The 24723-nt window shown below is 41.6% G+C and overlaps 1 protein-coding gene across 3 annotated transcripts in view; it reads left to right on the forward strand.

The window, feature by feature from the left end:
• The first annotated feature begins 5108 nt into the window (after positions 1–5108).
• LOC122787576 (apoptosis-inducing factor 3-like) overlaps positions 5109–24723 on the forward strand; it is a 1199414-nt gene continuing 1179799 nt past the window's right edge. For 2 of the 3 annotated variants that reach the window (XM_044054360.1, XM_044054361.1), the window contains exon 1: positions 5109–5712. The gene's annotated coding sequence lies outside the window, so the exon portion shown is untranslated. The remainder of the gene's footprint in view (positions 5713–24723) is intronic. The other variant, XM_044054359.1, reaches the window with a different exon arrangement.

Genomic DNA, 24723 nt, shown 5'->3' on the forward strand with positions numbered 1-24723 from the left:
GACTTAAATGAGCCGTGTAATGTTTGACTGAAAATTATTGGGTAGCTTACTCTGCTATTCCTAAAGCAAAGTCATCCAAATATGCAGATGATGCTGCACTTGTCTGCTCTGCCTCTAACCTCCCTGAACTCCTATCTAAAACTCAGACTGCCTTCTCAACTACTGAGATTTGGATGCACCAAAATCACCTTTCTCTGAATGCTAAGAAATCTAAAATACTAATATTCACACCCTCAAAATCTTTCTTGTTTGATAAAAATTCCTTCCAAGTCCTTAGCCAAAGCAACTCTCTGATCAAAGTTGTTCCCTCTGCCAAAGTACTCGGTGTAACTACAGACGAACACCTTAAGTTCGACATCCATATTCAACAAAATAAAAAGAAAACCCACCAAAAACTAGGTATGCAACCACTTCCTCTCTACTTCTACCAGGCATACTCTGGCCTCCTCTTACCTCCTTCCTTCCCTTCTGTACGGTGCCCCGCTACTAACTAACCTATCTTCTTTCATCCCTTCCAAACTTGAAAGCTATTATAACAAAATTTGTAAATTTGCCACCAAAGCCAAACATTCCACTCATCACTGTGTTACCCCCCCAATCCCTCAGCTGGTTAGAATTCACAAATTACCTGGACTTCCTCCAGCTCACTACAGCACATAGATTAATATTTAATCCAACCAAATGCCCTATTCTAACTAACATCCTTCCCCCATCCACCCCAAATAGAACTCTCAGATCTGAAAACCAAAACTTAATTACTGTCCACAAACCCAAATGTCCTGCTGGACAACTTCTCCTCTCCTTCTCCTTAGGTAAGAAATGGAACTCTCTCCCTTCCACGCTAAGGACAATGTCAAACACAAACAACTTCAAAACTCAGCTTCACACCTACCTCTCCTCCAAATGGAAATGGAAATGCATTCTGCCTACCTAAAATTCTTTAACAAAAGCCCCTGGGAGGGTATCCTCCTGGGTTCCTAAGCACCTTATAGCTGGTTATAACCTTCTACAGCTAATTCCCATACAATCGCTCACACTCTGTAAATATTGTAAATAGCTTTTGACTTTTACTGTGTGAATCTGTTAAAATGTATCTGCATGATATTTTTCCACTATGGGCAATATTGCCCATGCTTTGTATTATTTGATATGTATTTGTACTTGTACTTTTATTTTTATTGGACTGCTATATTTACTGTAATCAGTTTCATGGAGCTTTTTTCCCCGGGCCTCCACTGAAAATGGGCTCTCTGGACCCAGTGGACTTCCCCGTTAATCAAACTGGAAATAAATAAATAAGTGATGTATAATGTTTGCAACTGAGAGTGTCTCAGTATGGTTTGGGATGTAAAATGCTTGCAACTAGGATTGTGTTGGTGTGGTTTGTTTTCATTTATATAAACGTATGATTGCCTATATCATAAGTAATGGTTTAATAAAGATATTTCTTGTTAAAAAAATGAATAATTTATAACTAAGTTATATAGCAATATATGTGAAGTATCATTTTTGTAAACATGAACTTGTTAATACAGTTTGATTACTTTTATATAAATGTAAATTTGCCTATGTCACAAGTGATAATTCAATAAAGCTGTTAAAAAAAAGGTGAGAAGTGATAAGTGCTGACTGATATGACGAGGTAGGTGCTTACTGACCCATAAGGGTGATCACACTGGGGGTCAGGAAGGAATTTCCTGTTGTCTCCCACTGGGTTTTTCAGGTTTTTGCCTTCCTCAGCAAGTGGTAGGTAGGGTAGCTAGGTGTCACAGCCAAGAAGAGCAGACTTGGAAAACTAAAATTGCAAAGGAGTGTGCTTGGCCAGGGAGGGATGCAGGTTCGGACAGCTTGGCTCTTCTCTGGGTGGGTTTCTCCATTGTGTAGTGGGCAGGCTGGGGGCCACAGCCTGGGGTCCCGCAAGTGGCAGATATCCTTCAATTTGTTTTACAGATACAACTTCCATAAAGGAACATGCATTCAAATTACCTGCAAAACTGTGTACTTATTAAACTGCAGAATATTTTTAGTTGCGAAGATGCTCATGGGTATAATAAAGTGAATTACGCAGAAGCACACCCACCGATGTCCCTGGTTCCAAGCATCTCTAATTTTTTCATATCTCTTTTCTGTACCTGTAAAACTCTTACCTTTCAAGTGCTCCAGATTATGCAGAATACACCACATTTAGGACACAGCGCTCACAAAGTTCTGCAGTTCCACATTGAGTGCTATCTCTGTTTTGCACATGTTGATTGGCTGATATACTGCAAAGATAGCCAATCAACATACAGGTAATAAGAGCCAATCAGAGACTGACTATAATGCAAAGCAAACCAACCAGGAGAAGCAGAAATAAATGAACAGTGATAAGTAAGTAATTTTTGGGCTCCAGTTTTCGCACCACTGCAATGCATTTAAAAAAGGGTATTGCTGGGAGCACTTTTCTTTGTGGATGCATGGCAACAACTGCCTTTTCTTTAAAAGGGCAGCAGCATTAGGATTTAGGAGGTTCCTGGCACAGATGGATTATTTCTGCAGCTGGCAAACATTTGGGGATTGCAGGAGTTCAACTTCAAGCAAGGGTATTAGGGTTGTGGAACAGAAGATCCACGGAGATTGGAGACTATAGTATAATGTTCAAGTCAGTACTTGTAAAATGATCTGTGATTTCCACAGCACATATTGGCTGCAGATAAGTGCCTAATTTTTAGTCCAGGTTTTGCTATTACAGTGGAGAAAGAATACATAAACTTGTGTATTTGTATAGTGTGTATTTTACAGGATAGCAGAGTTCTCTACTGTAATTTCGGGGGGGGGGGGGTAGGCAAAGTCTGGCAGCTCAGTGTTTTTTTAGAGGGTTAAGGCCATTCTAGCAAGTTTTTTTTTATATATTTGCACTTTCTGTTGGAAGACAGAACAGTTTACTAATAACTTCAGCTAGGAGCTCACATAAAAAATGTAAACAAGTTATTATTTATCATGAATATTAGTTAAGTCTTTGTGTATTATAGATTATTAGTGCTGTACAGGATAGGGGAATTCTCTGCTGTGGATTTGGTGGTGGTGGGGAGAATTCTGGCAGCTTACATGTTTTATGTTTACAGGGCTGCAGGTTGTGCTCTCCTTCCCCACTACTGTAGGAGGGCAGAACAGCTTACTAATAACCACAACTAGGAGCTCACAGGATGGCAAACCTGAGTAGTTACTTTATACTGACAATAAAAGGTTTTCTGCATAATACGATTCTGCATTTATTATGAATATCTGTTAAAATTGTTTTAACACTGACTATGTGACTGACCCTTTCAATGTGGAACTTTAAGGAACATGGACATTTTAAAACTCAAAATGAGGTTATTCCTTATAATGAAGTACACTTAAATGCTATTGTTTTAATAAATCATGTGAAATGTAACTGCTCTGCAGAAAAAGTCCATAGGTTATGAGGGCAAAATTGCTGCTTTTGCTTTCTGGCTGTAAGTGGATAATTTGTCATTGACTGTGTACTTAGTTATAGTGGTGTTTTTCTGATTATACAATAGATTTTTGAGTTTAGTTACACTTTTTTTTTTAATTAAAGAACTTTACATGTGTACAGTGTTAATTCTTGGTTGACATATACTTCAACTCACTGATTTTGCTTAAAAGACCATTTCAGCGTGGCACCGTGGAAATGGTGCGTTTTCGCTCACTGTGAATATAGGGTGTTCCACATTTTACATGTTTGTCACACATTGTCAGGGTCTGTATTCCACACTGACCTCTTAACAGGTTAAAATCTAAGCTGAAACTATTTAATTTTCCTGTGAAATTAATTAGGATTGCAATCAGCAAATTGTGGCAGACATTAGAGTTTCATACAAACAGGAGGCCTTCGGTTAACTGTGCCCTAGGCAAAAGGGCTCCACAGTGCCCCCCACCACACTAGACCAGGTCTACCTACACCAAATAAATACTGGAAAAGCACCCCTGGTAGACTGGCACCCTAGCTGGACGCCAAGTTGGCCTATGCATACAAGAATGTAGAAAAGCATACCCTTTGTAGTCTAAAGAGTACAATTTTTTTCTGAACCTCTTAGAAACATTGGGGCTTTATCAAGCCATTATGATGTCTATAACAATCTAGATTTATGCTTCTAAAAACGAATATAGCTTGCTTACAGACAGAATTGCAAATGTAAAAAAAAAATACCCCTAGTTTTTGACTGAGCAGCTGAAAATGTTACACACATTAAGTTTGGAGTGGGTTGGGGCAACAGCACACGTGATATGGCCACTTTTTAAATGCCAGGCAGATGGGATGTAGTAATAAACATCTGTGAGTACAAAATGGAATTAACTGGCTACACCCCGGCCTAGTTTCATATTTATTATTGTTCAGAAAATGCTCGTTTCTGCAAAATCAGTTGATTGGTTAAATTTCCAAGCAAATGATAGCATTATGACAAAATTGACGGCGGTAATGCAGTCAGTCGGTATTTTGAATTTGCAGTTACGCGCGGTCCAATTTTCTCCATTATTATTACCTGGCATTTTACAGTACTGTGCAAAGTGTGCAAGATCACAGTTAAATGGGGATACAGTGCATTTTAGAAAAAAAAAAGGCGATTGTGATACAGTCTTTAGAAAGTGTTAAATGTCTGTGCACCGGTGCAAACGAACATGCAGGCAGAAAAGTTAAAGTCTGTAGTGATACTCAAACTGAAACTGTCTGGAAGACAAAAAGAAGTCTCCGCACTCACTGGGAACCAAAAAATAAATAAACCGTGACATTGCATTTAAAAAATGGTTAAGGTAAAAATGACACTGTGGGTGGATTTTTCGTGACACCATCAGAGTGGGTGCTTCTTTGCTCAGCCTGAATTTGGTCCTATTAATGCACCCTAGTTACTTTAGAGAGCAGGCATCTCCTGTCCAAGGACCATAACTTTACATTCTAGCTCCTGTAGAAGGACAGGGTTATTACCTTATAATGGTTAAGTCCACACATAGCTCGGGTGAAGGGTGAGTGTCCTGCTGCTGTAGTGACTGAGCCGGTTATACTTCTCAAAACTAGAAAATGAGTGACTGGTCAGTTCATGGCTATGTAACTGGCAAACAACTAAAATACACCTATGGTTGTGGCTCTTAGCCTACAACTGTCTTTGCTGACCGTGTAAATGACAAACCCACAACTGTGGACTGTTCCTTAAGTGCCTAATACCTCATTGTTTCTGCAGGAAAAGGGCTGAAGGTTATTTTGGAGAAATGAGTAAAATGACCACTGAAAACTGATTTATACAGGCTTCACGGAGGAGGTTCGACAGCCCTTTAGACTATTTAAATTTACACGGAAAACAAGGCTTTTAAAAAGGGGCGTTACAACTGGATTGAGAGTGCGTTGATATTAATCCTGCTCATGACGCAAATTCAACACTACAGCAGTGACACTAAATGCATTTCACAACATTGTATCTGTTTCAATATTGTCCTGTTTTCCACTTCGCTTAACCTTTTATTATCCAGGGATTTGTTGGAGTGGCTTTGTTGCTTGGATACTTGCTGCTGTTCAGCACGTTTATTCGTTCTTTCATCCATTGTGGTTTGCTAGAGGTACTTGTCGAGGTGTTAAATGTTGCTGAGTAAACGCTGAAGCTGAGAAAACAGGGTGTCTCAAGTTCCCGGCACATCTTCAATTTACTCGGCAAGCAAGTGGAAAACTGTAAAACTCAGGTGAGAACATTCTCACGAGGACGACGAATGCGTGGGTAGTGTATAGTTCTTAACTTTGCCTGATTACATCAGTGAGGAATTACAGCCAGTTAGTAATTCTAGGCGTTGTTTTTCTGAAAAATAAATATAAAATTATGCATACTGATTGTAAATATTCTTGCTCTGTTAAGATTAGTAAACTGTTGAAGGCACTGCGCCGGTCGATCTTAGGTTTGCGAAAGTGTGAAATTGTTACAGTTGTCAGGGAAGGGAAATCATCAATATCTATTTTTTAAGTGTTGAAAAACGCTGCAAATTGTTTCTCTTTTTGTTTGTTTATTTTTTCGGGCTACTTCAGGTGAGGGCCGTGTGGAGATACCAACAAGTCCTTAACATACGAGGGTAGTTTTTATATCCAATATTTTCTCCTAGGTAAAACAACTTGGTAGTTGGACAGGAGCAAGTCAACCGAATAGCAGAATTTGGGGCTTTGTATTGGTGCAGCAGTACCTCGCTGGATGCGCAGTAGCAAGTCCCGCCTAAACCCCGCCCACCATCCAACAATCGGAGACATCCTGTCATACCGACGGCCATAGGAACATTTGAAGTTTTCCCTTTTCCTAAATGTGCGATCTTGGAGTTGGTATATTAAAAGGGGAGAATTTTAAAAATTACTAGTGCATGTTTGGAAACTTGCCAGATTAATAGGTTTTATACTGCCCTGCGTTTTTGAAGAATATGAAATAGTGAGTGCAGTCCTCAGTGATTTGCTAGAAAGTCACAAAGTTTACCAGAAGCAGACCAAAATACAACATTTATTTATTTATTTATTTATTTTACATTTGTTGACCGGGCTAGTCTAACTGGATACACGTCCATTTTCAGTAGAGGCCCTGGGAGAAAAGCTCCAAGCATAAGCAACAACAATGTAAAAAAAAAAAGGAAACAAGTGTAATAAAGTCATATAAGGTAACAGTACTATGGTAACATTGGTAAAAGGAGAAAAGTAAAATGGCATTAAAAAATATTGACTATAAACATTCAGGTAAAAGTTAAACTAAATATAAATAAACAAATGCATTAGATAGAATTAGGGTATGTGTAGAAAGATTAAAGTTCTTAAATTTTATCATATTACTAAGATTAAAGCAAGAAGAGAAGTAACCAGTTTTGGAGGCAAAGAGTTGGGGGGGGGGGGTAAGAACAGGAGTGAAATAAAAAAAAAATCTGGGCATTCTGTGAAATTCCATACATTTGAGAGGCAAGTCTGTAGCTATAAAACAAAGTCGTCCGGCATGTCCATAACTTTAAAAATGCTTTCAGGGATTCCAGGCTTAATCCTGTCTGTAAAAAAATTAGTCTACAAATGTATGCGGTAGTCTTTAAAGAATTGTCATTGCTTTTACAAGTTAATGTTCAGAAAAAAAATATTTAGTGGAGTACAAAGGATACCCTAATGCTCAGCTGTGTTGCCACAAGGGAGTCTGTCACTGATATTTTTAACTTTCTTAATATACTTTACATTGCTTTTAGTGTCAGTCATGTAGCTTGCTGTATTTTCTTGTCACCAAATAACTCTCAACCAATCGGGGACAAATTTCAACAGAATCGGGGGCAAATCCAGAAAAAGTCAGGGATACTTTTAAAATATTAGTACTATTAACTTAAGACCTTGACAGAGTAAGAGAATGTGAATTAGTACACATTTTATGAAGTAAAAGAAGTCTTTAAGTCTTAAACATTGACATTATTTATTAAGTGTAATTCACCACATTTCTTCAAAAAGGCACCAGTTTTAGGAGGGACTAAGAGGGACAGAGGTAAAATGTCAGTCAAAATATGGGGCGTCCCTGAAAATCGGGGACAGTTGAAAGGTATACCAAACACTTGGAAGACTATATTTGTTACGTGTAAGTTTACTTGATTTGTTTTCCATACAGGCTACAGACACACACACACGCATAACACAGTATCATCAGCTTCACAGTCAACTAGACATTTTCTTCTTACTACTGTTAGTCTTTCAGACCCTTAAATGTTGCATGTTGTAGACTGTCTAGCAAATATTTGGATTTATTATATTAGCATAAATATGTATTTATGTATGAATGTATCAACAGTTTTTGACATACTTATAACTTTATTAATTGTTTTGAATTACCGTTGTGCTACACATCAGCTGAAACTTCTGTGATAAAAAGCTGTTCTTCCAGCAGTACCACAGACACACTGCACATATAAATGCTACGCTCCCTTGATTTTTTTACTGATTGTTTCAGCCACGGTGGTGCAGCGGTTAGCGTTGCCGCCTCCCAGCAAGATGTTGTCTGGTTCGATTCTCGGCTGAGGTGCCTTCTGTGCGGAGTCTCCATGTCCTCCCTGTGGTCGTGTGGGTTTCCTCTGGGTGCTCCGGTTTCCTCCCACATCCCAAAGACATGCAGTAGGTGGATTGGACACTCTAAATTGGCCCTAGGTGTGTGTGTGTGCGTGTGTGTGCCTTCTGTGGAAATTTGTGCCGGGCTGGCTGTAAAACTCCACTGCCAGTCATGAGCGGACAGATGATCCGCTGTGGCGACCCCTAACCGGGAAAAGCCGAAAGAAGAAGTTGTTTTTATATCAAAGAATGTATGTATTGCTTTGCATTTTTCGGGGGAAAATTGTTGTATTACTCTTCTGAAAAAAAATACATGTTTTGTTATTGCAACTGGGGGGTGGTGCTTTGCGCAAAGATAAGTAATTACTATGTAGTCTGTTTTCAGTGTCAAGATTGGGGTGCACTTAACTTAGCCCCTCTTCCCCACAACTGGTGGGTGGTTGCATTAGTTGGGGGAGGGGCACCTACCCACAACACCCAGGGAAGAAGTGACAAATGAGTTACAACTGGGTTGTTAGAAATAACCAATAGCTATTTTTTCTTTGTGTTTTATGTATATTCTGTTGTATCATATGAAGAGTTGTACTGTTGTTAGTCAATTGAAATATCCAGTGCTCGTGCCCTAAAAACAAATTTAAAATATAGAGGATTATGATCAGGTCTCCAGTTGTAACCGCATTATGTGTTTGAGGCATGGATCCCAAGAAATTAGCTCTAAAGGTGAATCTTTACGTCCATGTCAAAACACTTAAATGGTGGGTTAAGATCGGAGACCTGATCATAATTCTTTGTGGTACATGGAACTTTGTCATCCGAGTACTGCTGGATACAGGAAAAAAAAAAAATAGAAAAAAAAGTGCAAAGTGTTTCACCGACTTTGAAAGCCGCTAAAGTCCTTGGAGAGCACTGTAAAATTGCTTAGAAGGGTGCTTAAAAAGAAGTTATGCACTCCCATTAATGTTCGATCTATGATGTCCATTTTCATTTATCCTTGATGTATGGGTTCAGTTCTGATATCGGAAATGACTCCGTCATTACTACAGCACGTGTAAGCCAAAACTCTTGAGCTTCACCTCTACCCACAATCCCTCTCCCCCAATTACCTCAGATCGAGTTTGCAGCAAAAAAATAAGTATATATGGATAGTAGAAAAGGAAGCCTGAAGGGAAGACATATCTGCTAAGCTTAAAAAAAGTCACTAACTTAAAGGGACATTATCTGTTCCACCAAAAAGTTCTCAGAAGGCAGGGAAGAAGGAGGGAGGGGTGGTCAAGAATAAATGAAAATGGACAACACAGATGGAACGTTATGGTGAGTACGTAACTTCTTTATCTGATGTTGTCAATTTTCATTTTATCTTTAAGGTATGGGACAGGGTCCCCAGCTACCTTAGATCTTGGGTAGATTCCACTGACGGAAAATCTTTTCTGCCACTTCTGGATTGAGCGATCACTTATGAGGCTGAAGGATACATCTGCTCAGTTTGTCTGCAGTCACATTGGAACTCCTCAGAATGTGCACTGCTATCAGAAAGTGGTTGGAAGAGATCACCCACTGCCACACTCTGAGTGCTTTTCGACAAAGGGGGTAAGATTTGGTTCCTCCCTGTTTGTTGATGTACCAAACAATTGATATATTTTCTGTTTGAATTGTAATTGTTCCCTGAGGAAGAGCTGTTAGAAAGGAGCTGTTAGAAAGGCCTGCAATGCTAGAAGTGTGGATTCTAAGGACCAAGTGCCTTGGACAGTCTTGCCCAGAAAATACCCCCCCACCCCCACCCCATCTTGGAGGTGTGTCTGGTCACTATGGCTGTAGGCTCTAGAAGGACAAAGAGGTGGTTGAGGAGAATTTGTTCAGAAGGAGTCCACCAAATTAGATCTTCTTATAGGTTCATAGGTTGATACTAGGCTATCTGCCCTAGGGCATTTATAAGCCTAGCCAGAGTGTGTTTGGCTTTCGCCACCCTTTTAGATTAGTTGACTGTGCCTCTGTATAGTAGGTCACAGAAGATGGCCCTTTTGAGGTTAGTTTACTGTGACTCTGTCTAGTAGGGACACAGAAGAGATCCCAGGGGTAAACCTACGATCTCCTATCCACTCGTCAAGATCTCTCTTGAAGAGGGTCATTGAGGGACTCTGCCTAACATGGATTGGGATTTTGTTCCAGAGTGAGGGGAGCCTCTGGGTATGAATCTGTCCCTCCAGTATGTCCTATTTATTTCTGTGCTGAGGTTTAAGTCCCTGGAGTGTGTAGCTCTAAGGGATTTGGATTTCCTGAGGTGGAGCATGTCCATTAATTCTGGGTTGGACATGGCTTTATACGTCAGGCACAGATCGCCTCTGAGTAGGTGGTAAGTAACTGAGTAGAGCTGGAGTTTCTTTAGCCTAACTGCGTAGGGCATCTGTTTGAGTCCCTTGATCCTCTTGGTGAGGTACTTTTGGGGTCTTTCCAGTTGCTGCAGGTGTCTGGTAAGGTACATCCCAAATGGGGCATTGTATTCAATCATGGGCCTGATGAGTGATGAGTAGAGGGGCACAATGCCCTCTCTTGATCTAGATGTGAACTCTTTTGTGATAAGGTGGGCTATATAGAAGGTCTTTCTAACCACTTTGGCAACGTGATTATCAAAGGAGAGATTGCTATCTACTTGGGTCCCCAAATCCCTAATTACTTCTTCCGTACTTAATGGATTACCACCTATGTGGTAATTTGTGGGCACTTTGTTTTTCCCAAAGGGGATGACTATGCACTGTTTGGCATTTAGCTTTAGGTCATGGCTCTGGCACCAGTTATCCGTCTCTGTGAGACCCTTTTGGAGGATGCTTGTGTCAGTCGGCGAGTCGATTATGGCACCCAGTTTGCAGTCATCTGCGAACTTGGTCAGCCATAGTCCTCCCATGTTAGCCTGTACCTCAGAGGTAACGGTTGGTGATCAGAATCTGGTCTGATATGCGTTGGTGTAGTACAGACCATTGAGATGCTAGCAGCCATTGAAGGATTCTCATGTGGAACCTGGCTAGGAGAGCTAGAGTTATTTGATGCTTCCGTCGAACTTGGAGCTTGCAAAATTAGTAAAGCAGCAACCCTCTTTCTGTGGATTATCTTCTGAACCTGAGTTATAATTCTTTGAAGTCTCGCTGAAGGAAGGGATGCTATGGTTGTTGTATTTAGAAGTGCCCCTATAAACTCTGAGTTGGAGTCAGTTGAGATTTTTTGTGATTTACAGTAATTCCTAGGTATGTACAGGTGTTGAGAGTGTAATCCCTTTCTTCTATCAAGTGATGTCTGGTAGGAGCGGTAATGAGCCAGTTGTCCAGTTATGGGAACACCCGGTATCCCTGCAGTCTCAAGTGAGCTGCTACTACTATCATACATTGGTAAACACTGGGAGATGTGGTGAGACCAAAGGACAGCTCTCTGAATTGGTAATGAATGGCTCCCAACCAGAAGCGGAGGAACTTCTGAAGTTTGTCCATTTTTATATGGTAATACGCAACCTGAACATCTCTCGAGCACATCCAGTTGTCTTTTCCTAAAAATGGAAGAATGACCATCCACCATTTTATTTGTCAAACTGATCTGTTCAACACACTGAGATCCAAAATTGGTATCCAGCCCCTTTGTCTTTTTTGGCACCAAAAAGAATCTTGAGTAAAATCTGGATCCTCTCTGGTCTGGTGGGACTTGGATGACTCTTGTTTAGCAGTTTTTGAATCTCTAGAACTGCTGGTTTTCTCTGACTGGGTGGAACAATGTTGATTTTTTTTTTTTCGTGCATTCAGTGGGAAGATGGAAAAAGGATATGGTATAACCTCTGGATATGATCTGTTGGACCCAAGAATCTGTTGTCATGTTTAGCCAGGCATTTGGGTGCAAGAATAAGTGTCCCCCAACTGCCTTCAGAGGAAGACAATCAGACCTCCTTTCAGGAACACTGAAAGGGCTTAGGAAGGAATCCCTGAAGCCCTGGTTCTGCGGACCACCTCTGCATGGGTGGCATCTTCCATTGTGGTCCCCCCCTTCCCCTGGGGGAATTTTCTCCACATATGTCCTGGAAAAGCCCTTGGGGAATTTTTGAACCACATCTTTCCACCACTTCTCTGATTCCTAGAAAAAAAATATTTGGGGGGGGGTGGGGGGTGGAAAAAGGTACGCCCACAGCAAAAAGGGTCTTATCATCCCTCTCATACCTGGGTAAGGGCTGTTACTTTTGGGGCAAACAAGGATGATCTATCAAAGGGTGCATTGACAAATGAAGATTTAAATGGCTCCGTAAAGTCACATAGGCACATCCAGGTGTGTATCCTTATGGCTATTCTGGCTATGCCTGAACCCACTGCGCTGGAGGTCTCTTCGGCTGTAAACGCAGTGAGCCTCATGGATGAGTTAGAGAGAGACTCCAGGGTGGCTAACTGGGAGAAAACTTTCTCTTGGAGTCTCTCAGTAACAGCTTCTACCAGAGTATCTAATAACTCCTTGGTCAGACCACTTTGAAGTGTTGTGAACTGTGCTATGAAATTCAAAGACCTTGGGGCGAAGGTTGGCGAAGCTGGATAGATGAACTCTCCCTCAGTGAGTTCCTTTTTCATGGCTGCCACTACAGCAGTGGCATCCACTGTCATATCTTTAACCCAGAACTGCTTATCCTCCAGTGCAGATAAAATTTTGTCCGGACTCTTAGGATGGGTTCAGTGGTGTCTGGAGCCTTCCCCGCCAGCTGAGAAATCATCTGGGTGAGTTCATCAGTGGGCGGGGTCACCCAAGAGGTAGAAGGCTGAGCACTGAAAGTTTGCAGGTAAACTGATTCCTGTGAGGAAGGGTTTTGGAACTTCCAGTCACCCCTCTGTTTCAAAATTTTTAGGATGTCCCTGAAGGAGACATCTTCAGGAGGTGACCTTTGGGACCCTTCCACTCACCAAAATCAGTATCTTCAGTGACCAATTCCTGTGGGGAATCCAAGTGCTTCCTGTTGCACTTCTTCTGAGGAACCTCCTCACTGGGATAATCTGGGGAGGTATCAGAAGGTGACAGAACCTGTGCCTGAGAAACCCGAGACTTTGGTGCTCATTGCCCCAGTGAAAAGACTGGTCAAATAAATGAGTCAGAGGATCTGTTCTGAGGAGAAAGGGATTGACTGAGTCACTGCAAGAGACAGGGCTGTCTCCAGTGACTTGAAGGATGGACCCCCCCCCCCAAAGAGGGGGAGGGAGCCAGGAACTAAGACTGCCTTGGAAACGAGGTCACCCCCCCCCGCTCCGAAAAGACCACCCCCGAAATAGAATCCAGGGCTGAACTGATCCAAGCCAACACTCTGATATGCGGGGGCAGCTCAGAAAAAAACTCGAGTCGACTCATGCTCCCCGGAACCGACAGTACAGATACGGCCCTGGGAGGTCTTCGGTTCTGAAATCACTAAAGCGCTCAGGGTAATGACCAGTTCTGAAGAAAGGGGGATCTCCAGAATTGATACAGTCACTGCTGGAAGACTCGGAACTGTGAAACCTCAGAGGAGGACCATGTATTTAAACTTATTAGAAATGCTAACCATCCAACCCAATACCATATTCATGGGTGGGTTCCTAGTAGATGACCGAAGACGCATTCTTTCGAATGCATTGTGGTCGAACCTGAAAATGCAAAATGACGAAGTGGCATATAACAAATTCTTTCCCTGGGAAAGAAATCGCTTAGCCGTGTCTGTTACTTTGCCATTTTCGTCACTGTAGTGAGATCTCGGAGTTGGTATACTTAAGTAGGCCGGAAGTGGGGGGGGTTTATTTTCTTTTTTGGAACAGTGATTTTTTTCCCTTGGAAAAAAATCGCTGTTCTAAGCGTTAGAGTTTGTAAGCTTTTGCATACATGTTTGTGTCTTTCGGCTTTTCCCGGTTAGGGGTCGCCGCAGAGAAACTCCGGTCCGTTAATGATTGGTAGTTGATTTTTACGTACTGAGTTACCAGCCCTGACGCACAACCTTCAACGAAGGAACGCCCATTCATGCATGTCTCCACGCAGAAGACGCTCTAGCTGAGAATCGAACCGGACAGCATCTTACTGTGAGGCGACAACACTACCGCAGTAAGCTTTTGCATACATGGGGTCGATAAATCATTGTTCGCTTTAAGCATTAGATGATTTAATATAGACCCTCATGGGTGACTTTAATTACCCCACTATTAACTGGGAATCCTATATGACACCAAACATGCATGCACAGAGAGTCCTGGATTTTGTAAACACAAACTCCCTGGACCAGATAGTACACCAACCAGCGGTGCAACCATACTGGATCTCATCCTCACTAATATGGGAGACTGCTGTACACCTAATATCTTCCCTGGTGAGGTCAGGCCACAGAATTGTTTCCTTTGAAGTAAAAATAAAACTTGGACCCCTAGCTAAACCTGGAATGTTCAGGAACTATTCTAAGGCTAACCTCCTGCTATTAAGTGAGAACCTGGCAAAATGTCAAGTCCCCATAAACCCTGAGAACACTTCTGCCTATGCAGAACTGTTCTCAGAAACCCTGTACAAGCATGTTAATAGCTACACAGAAGCAGCTGTACCCACCAGGAAGTTCTTCTAACTCAAAAATAAGCCACCCTGGTGGAATCACAAAATCAGTCAGCTGTATAACAGGAGGAAGAAAATCATAGCAAAAATGAGGAGGTGCAGCACCCAACAGGATAAAAGCACTCTCACCGAACTAAACAAACAACTCAGAAGACAAATGAAGTCTTCTAAAGCCAAATTTGAGGTAAGTTTGTCCTTCCAGACCAAGGACACCCACCAAGCATTCTTTATCTATGTCCACAACCTCAAAGGCAATACACAATTGTGTGCAGAGCTCATTGTAAAAACAAGCTACCTATACTGAGCCAGAAAATGCAGCAAACCTCCTGGCTGATAAATTAAGTTCCAACTTTACTCCTGTCTCTCTCCCTCAACCTTCCCTCAAGAAATATCATCAAATGTAACTCCCCCTACTATCACTAGGGGAACAGGTCCTTAATGCTCTCTCTTAAGACCAAGAATGCTGCATCAGTGGGCCCAGACAATATCCGAGGATGCCTTCTAAATAGCATGAAACAGGACCTATTGGAGCCTCCTGGAATTACTGTTTAACTGTAGCCTCCAAACAGGCTTTGTGCCTCATGAATGGAGAAAGGCAACAGTCATCCCTTGGCAACAAAGGTGGGCTATCTACAAACTCTAGAAACTACAGACTCATAAGTCTCACTAGCCTTATAGTAAAGTCATGGAAAGAATTGTCATGGAGATGATCAATAGAGGTATAGTAAACCTCCAGACACTGGACCCAACCCAGTTTGGTTTCGTCAAGGGCAGATCATGCCTACTCAACCTGGTGGACTTCTTTGAGAAGGTCACCAAAGCAATGGATGAGAGCAAAACCATTCACACTGCCTACTTTGACCTGGCCAATGCATTTGACACAATACCCCACTTGGGCATTGTTGACAAACTCAAGAGCTTGGGTACTAACCTGTATGTCACCTGGTGGATAGCCAACTGACTCGCAGACAGGACCCAAGAAGTTAGAATTGGGGAGTCAACCTTTACAGAGAGGCCAGTCACAAGTAGAGTGCCTCAGGGATCAGTCTTTGGACCACTCCTTTTTGGCATTTACTTCTCAGAAGTCAAGGCCGATGTCCGTGGTCTCTGGCTTACTAAATTTGCGGATGAATGCAAATTAGGAGCTGTCATTGAATCTCACACTGACATAAATGTTTTCCAGGAGGGGCTGACACAGACAAACAACTGGTGTCAGAGCTATGGACTAAAACTAAATGCCAAGAAATGCATAATGGTATCCTTTGGGGAAATCATCCATCCCTGGTAACTATCATATTGACAACACACACCTTAGAGTTGACCCAGTTGTCAGGGACTTGGGGACACACATAACATCTATCCCTTAATCTCACGTGTCCGCAGGGTGAGTTGACCCAGTCGTCAGGGACTTGGGGACACACATAACATCTATCCCTTAATCTCACGTGTCCGCAGGGTGAGTTGACCCAGTTGTCAGGGACTTGGGGACACACATAACATCTATCCCTTAATCTCACGTGTCCGCAGGGTGAGTAAATCATTCTAAGTTGTGCAACTTTTGTAAACAAAGGTATGGCATCTAAGTCCATGGAAGTCATTGTTACACTGTATTTGGCATTCATCAGACCTCTCATTGAGTGCAATGCCCCTTTGGTATGTACCTAACCAGGCATATCCAACAATTGGAACATCCACAGAGGTTCCTCCCTAAAAGAATACAGGGCAAAAGTAATATGTCCTATGCAGACTGCCTTAAGGCCCTATCCCTATATTCTGTCTCCTACAGGCTTTTGAGGGGAGGTCTAGGCCTGGCATATAGGGCGTTGTCAGACCCCACTCTGATGGACCTCCTGTATATTCACAAAACAAACCACCAGAATTATCCATTCTAAAGACTTGAATGTAGGACCTGCTGGTGAGCTAGCTATGTATCCCAGAGACTACGCTGTCTAGGGAACAGGCTCCCCATCCATATGAAGCAGAGTTCTTCCATAACCCAATTCAAGTGCAACTTGGACAATTGAATGAGAAATTGGAAATTCGTCCTTGGTTTGGCACCTGTATCTCTGGGAACAGGTAACCTGTAAATGGTTAATCCCCCAGGCCCATGCTTACACTTATCAAGGGTATCGGAACTTGTCAGAGATTTGAAATGCATGGCTATGCTTAAAAAGGCCCTTATATTTGTTAGCCTAGTAAACACCTATGACCCTGTGAGTGGTTAAAGGGTTGAATGAATGCTCTGTTCCTTGACCCAAAGGGGTCGGAGCTGAAGGGGGAGTCCTTATGTCCTCTCACCCACAACATTTTATTCACAAGTCTCTCCTCATCCAGCTCTGTAAGGCTTTTACTGGAGTGGATTGATGACAGGGAGGAATATTTTGGTCTCTGAAGAAAAACATATGGCAGCTAACCCACAAAGGGGTCGATAGACTAGTAGTAAATAGTCCTGGGTAAGACTTCCTGTTCAGCTTCCGTAGTCTGTGCCAACATGATCGGTGCTGTCAAAGTAGCAAGTAAACTCTACTGTGCTGAAGCCTTCGTTATCTTAAGGCTTTGTATAGTGGCTGTGGTAGGTGCTGGGGATATTCCCAGAACTGAAGACTTGGAGCCAGCGATCTCTAGTTCTGAGGTGCCTTTTGGAATTGAGGATTCCAGTTTCTTAGATGTCGGTGCTGATGGGGAAGTCGGAACTGACAAACTCCTTTTTACCCATCTGCAAGGAAGTGGAGGAAGAAGGGAAAGAAATATCTGTCTTACTCTTATCTGTCGCAGATATGGTCTGTTTAAAGGCAGAGAGGATCAAACCCTTCAAAATTAGTTTATTTCTTCTCTCAGCAAGGGCTCTGTGGCTGAACCCATGGCAGATACTGCAGTCCTCCTGCAAGTGTACAGGACCCAAACAGTGTATGAAAAGTAAGTGCAAGTTGGATAAAGGAATCTTGTGGCTGCACTTCTAGCATTTTTTTTAAAGCCAGAAGGGACTTTAGCTTTTCAGCCATATCGCGAAACACAGACAGGAAGGCTTGCCTGCTCACTCACTCACTCATGCAAGGAGAGGAGGAAAACGCAACAAATCATGCAAGGAGAGGAGGAAAACACAACAAATTGAGAAGGAAGGACAGAGACAGATTTTTATATATATATATATATATATATATATATATATATATATATATATATATATAGGAGAAGGAAGGAAAATATCAATGATAGTTAACGGAGTACACCAAAGTGTATAGAAAGAGGCGATCACAATGAAAAAAAAATAACGGAGAAAAAAGTTAGAGAAAACTGGAAGAAATTGGAAAGGTTTACCTAAGAAATGATGGAAACTTGAGCAATCTGACAACGCATCTGGAAAAGTGGTAAATGAGAGCTACGGTAACTGGAGGAGAGGGATTCTGGGTAGAGGTGAAGCTCGAATGTTTTTGCTTGTGCATGCTGTATTAACAGCTGAGTAGTTTCTGATATTGGAACTGAACCCATACATCAAGGATAAAATGAAAATTTACATCAGGTGAATCGTTAACTTCTAATAATCGGATCCTGGTGTTAGTGTTCAACTAGGTTGTTTTTTTAGCCAATATTGAAGTGTAACCGCATCATTTCATGCATTACAAAGCCATTAAACAGTAATGGCAACTAGCTTTGATTCTGCCCCGTGTATTCTATGTAAATTCTCTTTAGGTCTTAGGCAAGCATAGCCAGTCTGTCATTGCTTGAACTAATGTTCATGTTTTTCTAATATCACTGCATTCTTCTCGAAAGGAGTGGGAGTAACAGAGTGAAATTCTGTTTGGATGTAGCCTGCTGCATGCACATACTTTTTATGTTCATTTTTATTAAACTTTTCCATTTTGAAAACTTGCAGTATCAAAGTATTTGATTATTACTGGATAATAATTTACTCTTAGCACTAACACAGAACATCTTTAGGCTTTCACAGTTTCTAAGTATTTCCTGTTCTACTAATTTTTGTTACTAATCTGTCCTGTAGCCATCACAGAAGACTTTACCTCAGTGGCAGCCTCATCTCACACCCACATGAAGGAGCTGTCACAGCCTGTGAGTGGGGAGGATCTTGTCATTTAAAATAAGTCACAATTTGGTTATGTGACTCTTGAAACTTGTCTGTTATGTGTAATGGTAGGTCCAGCCAGTATGTCTGTCTTGGGTAGAATGCAATTAGTCTGGTCATTAGGCTTTGAAGACATTGACAGCGAATGTTTCACATCTTCAGATTCTTCTGGTTATGGCACTTGCTTATCTTGCTGTAGCGGCTGCCTAGTCAGTTTGGATATTGCAGGAACAGGAGCGGCCTTGGGTCAGCTGTTGCCCTAGACAAAAGGGCACCACGGTGCCCCCATCCTGGTCTGCCTACACCAAATTCTAGAAAAGTGTCCCTGCTACAGTGGCGCCCTAGGCTGCCACCTAGTTGGCCTGTGCCTAAGGCCAGCTATGTGCAGGAATGGTTGTCTGTGTCCTCTTTCATCTTAATACAGTTCCCCATCTGTTTGGATTACATGCAGTCTAGGTTCTGTGGTTGGTACCAATCACACTGTTGTTTTCATCTCTTCCCCATGTAACCAGAGTCTTTTGCCATTCAAAAAAATAATGTATGCTAGCTTTGGCCTTTAAGGCATTTTGTTCCACAGTATACTATAAATTAATTTCGGGCAACAGTTTTGTGTCAAGCATTGGGATGGTGGGCTGCCAGCCCAACATTAGTTGGGTGGGACTTAACGCAATACATAAGATCAAAGGAGGTTACTAGGCTATTGACCCTGAGGCCCTTGTAAGTCTAGCCAAGAATTTAGCCCATGTTTAGACAAGTCAGCACCGGATGCCCCTGTGGGGCCTATTTTCTGTTTCCCACCCAGTTATCCAGGTTGCGCTTAAAAAGGGGTAAAGAGGTACTCTGCTTGATGTGGAGAGGGATTTGATTCCATAGAGGGGGTAGTCTCTGGGATACAAATCTGTCCCGCCAAAAAGTCTTATTGATGTAATAGACCAGGTTGAGGCCACGCATGCAGGTTACTTGAGTGGAGCTTGTCTTGCGGGTATGCAGCAGTCCCATCAAGGTGAGGTCCATGATAGCCTTGTATGCCAGACAAAGGTCACCTCTGAGGAGTCTGTATGAAACTGAGTAGAGGAATAGGGCTTTTAGCCTGTGTATGGTAGATGTTTGAGGCCCTGGATTCTCCTGGTGAGGAACCTCTGTGGTCTCTCCAGCTGCTGTATGTGCTTTGCGAGGTACATGCCGAAAGGGTGTTGTACTCAATGGGCCTTATAAGGGAAGAATACAGGGATGTCATGACTTTCACTGGATGAGATGCCCTTTCTTATGAGGTGGGCCACATAGAAGGCTTTCCATACAACAGAAGCCAGATGGCGGTCAAAATCAGGTAGCTGTCAAACTGGGTGCCCAAATCCCTTACAGATGAGTGCTTAAGATGTTATTAATGTGATAATTTGTGGGGATGTCACTCTCCCCACAGGCAATGATGATGCATTTTTTGGTATTCAGCTTGAGGCCATGTTTCTGGCACCAGTCATTTGTCTGAGTGGGACCCTCTTTGAGGATGTCCACATCATTAGGAGAAATGATGACAACACCCAGCTTGCAGTGATCTGCAAACATGGTCAACCATAGCCCACTGGATTTGGCCTGCACCTCAAAAGTATCTCTCAAGAGGCCCCAAGACCAAACCCTGGGTACGCCGCTTGTTATGGGTCTACTGCATGAGGTGGCTTCCCCTATTTTGACTACGTGGGTTCTATAAGTGAGCCAATTTGCTGCCCATTTGGTAACGTATGGATTGATGCCTAGTTGAGAGTCTATTATGCCCGAGTGGGGAATAGTGTCAAAGGCTTCCGCCAGGTCAAGGTAGGTGGTGCGCATGGTCTTCTCCTCCTACATGGCTTTGGTGACCGTCTCAAAGAAGATGACTAAATTTAGCAGACATGACCTTCCCTTGATGAAGCCAAACTGTGTGGGATCAAGTGTGTGGAGATTGCCACTGTCCTTGTTAATGAGGTCCATAATTCGTTCCATGGCCTTGCAGATCAGGCTAGTTAGGGTAATTGGTCTGTAGTTTCCAGGTTCAGTGGACGCTCCACTTTTTCGTGTAAAAGGATGACAGTGGCTGTCCTCCACTCAGCTGGGATGAAGTCAGTACTCAGGCTTTGTTTGAATAGGGTACCTAATGGTACTGCAAATTTTTGCCTGAGTTCATGTAGGATGCAGCCTGGGATGTTATTGGGTCCCATGGAGGCCGTATTTTTTTCCCTTTGAGAGAGCAGTGATGACCTGTTCCCTAGATATAAGGGGGAGGGGGCAGGTACTGGGGATGTCCTTATTTACTGATGGGGGACAGAGGGGTAAAGTTTTCACTGAATCTGTCAGCCAGCAAGTTTGGTACATCTACGGCATTTGTATATGTGGTGTCCTTGACCACCAATTTTGAACAAATCCTGGGTGCTTCCTTTGTCTATGATCTCATTGCTGGAACTGGGTGTACAAGTTATTAGAAAATTCTGCAAAGGTTGTATACTGTCGCTGCTTCTCTGCATATCCTTGCTGGTGTATCACAGCATCTACAAGTCTGTATGCATGTTATTGTATAGGACAAAAGAGGTAGGTGTGTATTTGTGTGGTTAAAAATTTTCTTTGCTGTTTGTACTGCTTTCAGTGTAGCACCATGTGCTTATAGATTGTGGACTTGTATCTGTAAACCTATTCTGCAAGATGTTGAAACTCTGAGAACATGAATGGAGTTCCATTGGCAGTGACCATTTCGATGGGTATCCCCCATCTAGAGAACAGTATCTTAAAATGGGCAATGACTTGGTCAATGACTTTCCCTTGTGTAGCTGTCCACTACTACTGAGTATGCGTTTTGTCCACACAAGTCTACAGTTCTTTGGCTTGGCCATTTTGTCAACAGACAGTCAAAGCTTGTCCTGTACTAAAACACAGACCTACACAAAGAAGTGGCAATATCACAGAAGCTCTGTTGTGTCAGCACTGATATTTGGCCTCACAGACATTTTTAACCTTCTGCATTTTGTCAAATCTTAAAGTCCTTCAAGGGTTTATCGCAAGACTTTCTACTTTTTGAAGTTGGCACCACAGTTTTCTCTTGCTACAATGAGAGACTCATTCTGACAAAAGATCTCTCACAGTAAGTCATCGCAAACAATGAATTTATTGTCTGTGTTAACTTGGCCACCCATCACGAACATAGCTACATGTCGTATGCAAGTTTGCATTTTGTTTAGTTGCTTCTCTGAGGATCTCTCTCTCCTTTGGGAAGTAATTAGTTTGCTAGTTGTTATTGCTTGTATCTGCACGCTCGTGTCATCTTCGATACCTGATTAGACTGGGCATCTGCCACACAGTTGTTTCCCTGGAACATGGTCTGAGACTTGCTAGCAGCTGTTGACATCTTGAAGAAATTTTAAGCAGGTCATTGTCAGTGGTGATGTGAAAAGCACTTCTGTGCTCATACTGCTGCCAGATGTACTATTATTATTATTATTATATTTTTTTAATGATTATTTTAGAATATCTCCTTTCAGTCTCTGTTAATTAATTTAAACCTAAAACACCATTTTTGTAAATTTTCAGTTCACTCCCATAGTGTCCAGACCTTTTTTGGTCTATCTTTAACTAAGCAATTTGCCATCTTATAATAGGCAGTATTAGTGTAACAAGTTATTAACAAAATGACATTAATGCTATTCGTCTAGGATTTGCTGCAGTAGAGAAATTTAATCACATTTGGTCACTTATTCATATTTTCATGTCTGTGCTCATGTTCTCATAACTGAGAGCCCTACATGTTGTTGTGGTATGGTGTAATAAGCCATGCTGGGAGACGGAAAAATTTAGTGTTGATGTCAATTTATGTCTCACTGCACCCGAGATATTTCTAGTTATCTGCTAGTAATTATAAAAATAAACAATATTTCCTTATGTACTTCAAAAAACAAGTTATTTAACAAAATGTTGGATGACATCAGGTAAAACCTGTCTTTGATATTTGCACTGTAAGTTGCATATCTTTAGACATTCAGTGTTTATTTTATTGCTAATTATACAGTCAAGCATATGTTTTCATATTGCTGTAAATATCTCAAATGTGCATTCCTAGAGGAATTTTTTGCTTTCATGTGAAAGCTTATGTGTAGTTAACACAAAAGTGTTGTAACAGTATATTTCTGGGTTGTAGTTTCCAAGATGTGAGAATTTTTGTGAAAGTTTAGCAAAATTATATAATTTCATGTTTGTATGCATTATATTATAGTATTTATGGACAGACTATGAATACACTATTATCAATGTAAGGAATACTTACTGATAACATTGCTATTTGTGCAGTTTTCATAGTTTTTACCATTCACAAAATATTTTTGTTTATGCTTTTTAAGTTTATTTTTCAGAAAATTCTCAGGAATGCAAGCTGTGTGTATGCCGCTAGAGATATGCCATTCCATATCACATAGATGTAATGTCTTCTCCCCCATACACTTTTATTGTAAGCTTAAGTTCATGGCCAGTGCAGTACTCTTGCATGGTGCACGACGGTGCACTTTATAATATGTTGGTGATTGGGTCCTTTCTTAACAAAAGGTTTAATTTTTGTTCTCTTTCTACTTGTAAGTTTTTATGCATACAGTGGATATCAGAAGTGTACACACCCTTGTTAAAATGCCATTTTTTTGTGATCTGAAAAAAGAGATCACACTGTCATTTTAAAATTTTTTCCACCTTTAATGTGACCTATATCCTGTACAATTCAGTTTATTAAACAAGCAAATCTGTTAGGGGAAAAATATAAAAAACGTACAATAAGCTGGTTCATAAGTGTGCCCACCCTTAAACTAATACTTATTCTCCATATGCCTGGACTATAGGGTAGGGTTGCAAGACGGAAGCTTTTTCTTACACACAAAAACATCCAGGCCCGGCAAAAATTTGTAAAACAATACATAGTCTACCAAAAGCATGTGGGAAATGTTATGGTCTGAGACCAAGGTTGAACGTTTTGGCCACAATTCCAGAAGGTACATTTGGCGCAACAACACTTTGCATCACCAAAAGAACACCATCCCCACGGTGAAGCATGCTGGTGGCCGTATCATGCTTTGAGGTTGCTTTTCTTCAGCTGGAACTGGGGCTTTAGTCAAGGTGGAGGGAATTATGAACAGTTCCAGATACCAGTCACGTTTGGCCCAAAACCTTCAGTCGTCTGCTAGAAATCTGAAGAGGAATTTCACCTTTCAACACGACAATGACTCAAAGCACACATCCAAATCAACAAAAGAATGGCTTCAACAGAGGAAAATTAAAGTTTTGGAATGGCCCAGTCAGAGTCTAGACCTAAATCCAGTAGAAAATCTGTGGGGTGACCTGAAGAGGGCTGTGCACAAGAGATGCCCTCGCAATCTGACAGATTTGGAGTGCTTTTACAAGGAAGAGTGGGCAAATATCGTCAAGTCAAGATGTGACATGCTGATTGACTCCTTCCCAAGAATGAATTCTGTAATTTAAATCAAAAGGTGCTTCAACAAAGTAGTAGTTTAAGGGTGTGCACACTTTAGTTTATTGTATGTTTTTTATTTTTTATATTTTCCCCTAACAGTTTTGTTTTTCAATTGAATTGTACAGGTTGTAGGTCACATTAAAGGTGGGAAAGGTTTTGAAATGATTTACTGTGGTCTTAAAATATCACAGAAAGCTGGCATTTTAACAGGGGGGTGTACACTTTTTTTATATCCACTATAAGTACACAGTCCAAGGCCAACATTCACAGTTGTACAAATGTCATTCAGTTTAACACTGGATTGTTGTTGTAGCATCCATCCACAACCCCTTTTTCTCATTTATGCACATGGGGTCGGGGTGTCACTTCAACAGTGACAATCATCTAGAATTAAGGTTTACATCGCTGGATGGCTAGCCGTGCCACTGTAGTTCTTCCACACCACACGCTCACATGCACATTCACACCTATGGTCAATTTAGAGTGCCCAATCCATCTATTTCCTGTCTTTGGAATATGGGAAGAAACTGGAGCACC

Source organism: Protopterus annectens, chromosome 13.part0, assembly GCF_019279795.1.
Source record: "Protopterus annectens isolate FY-2018-M chromosome 13.part0, PAN1.0, whole genome shotgun sequence".
NCBI lineage: Eukaryota > Metazoa > Chordata > Ceratodontiformes > Protopteridae > Protopterus > Protopterus annectens.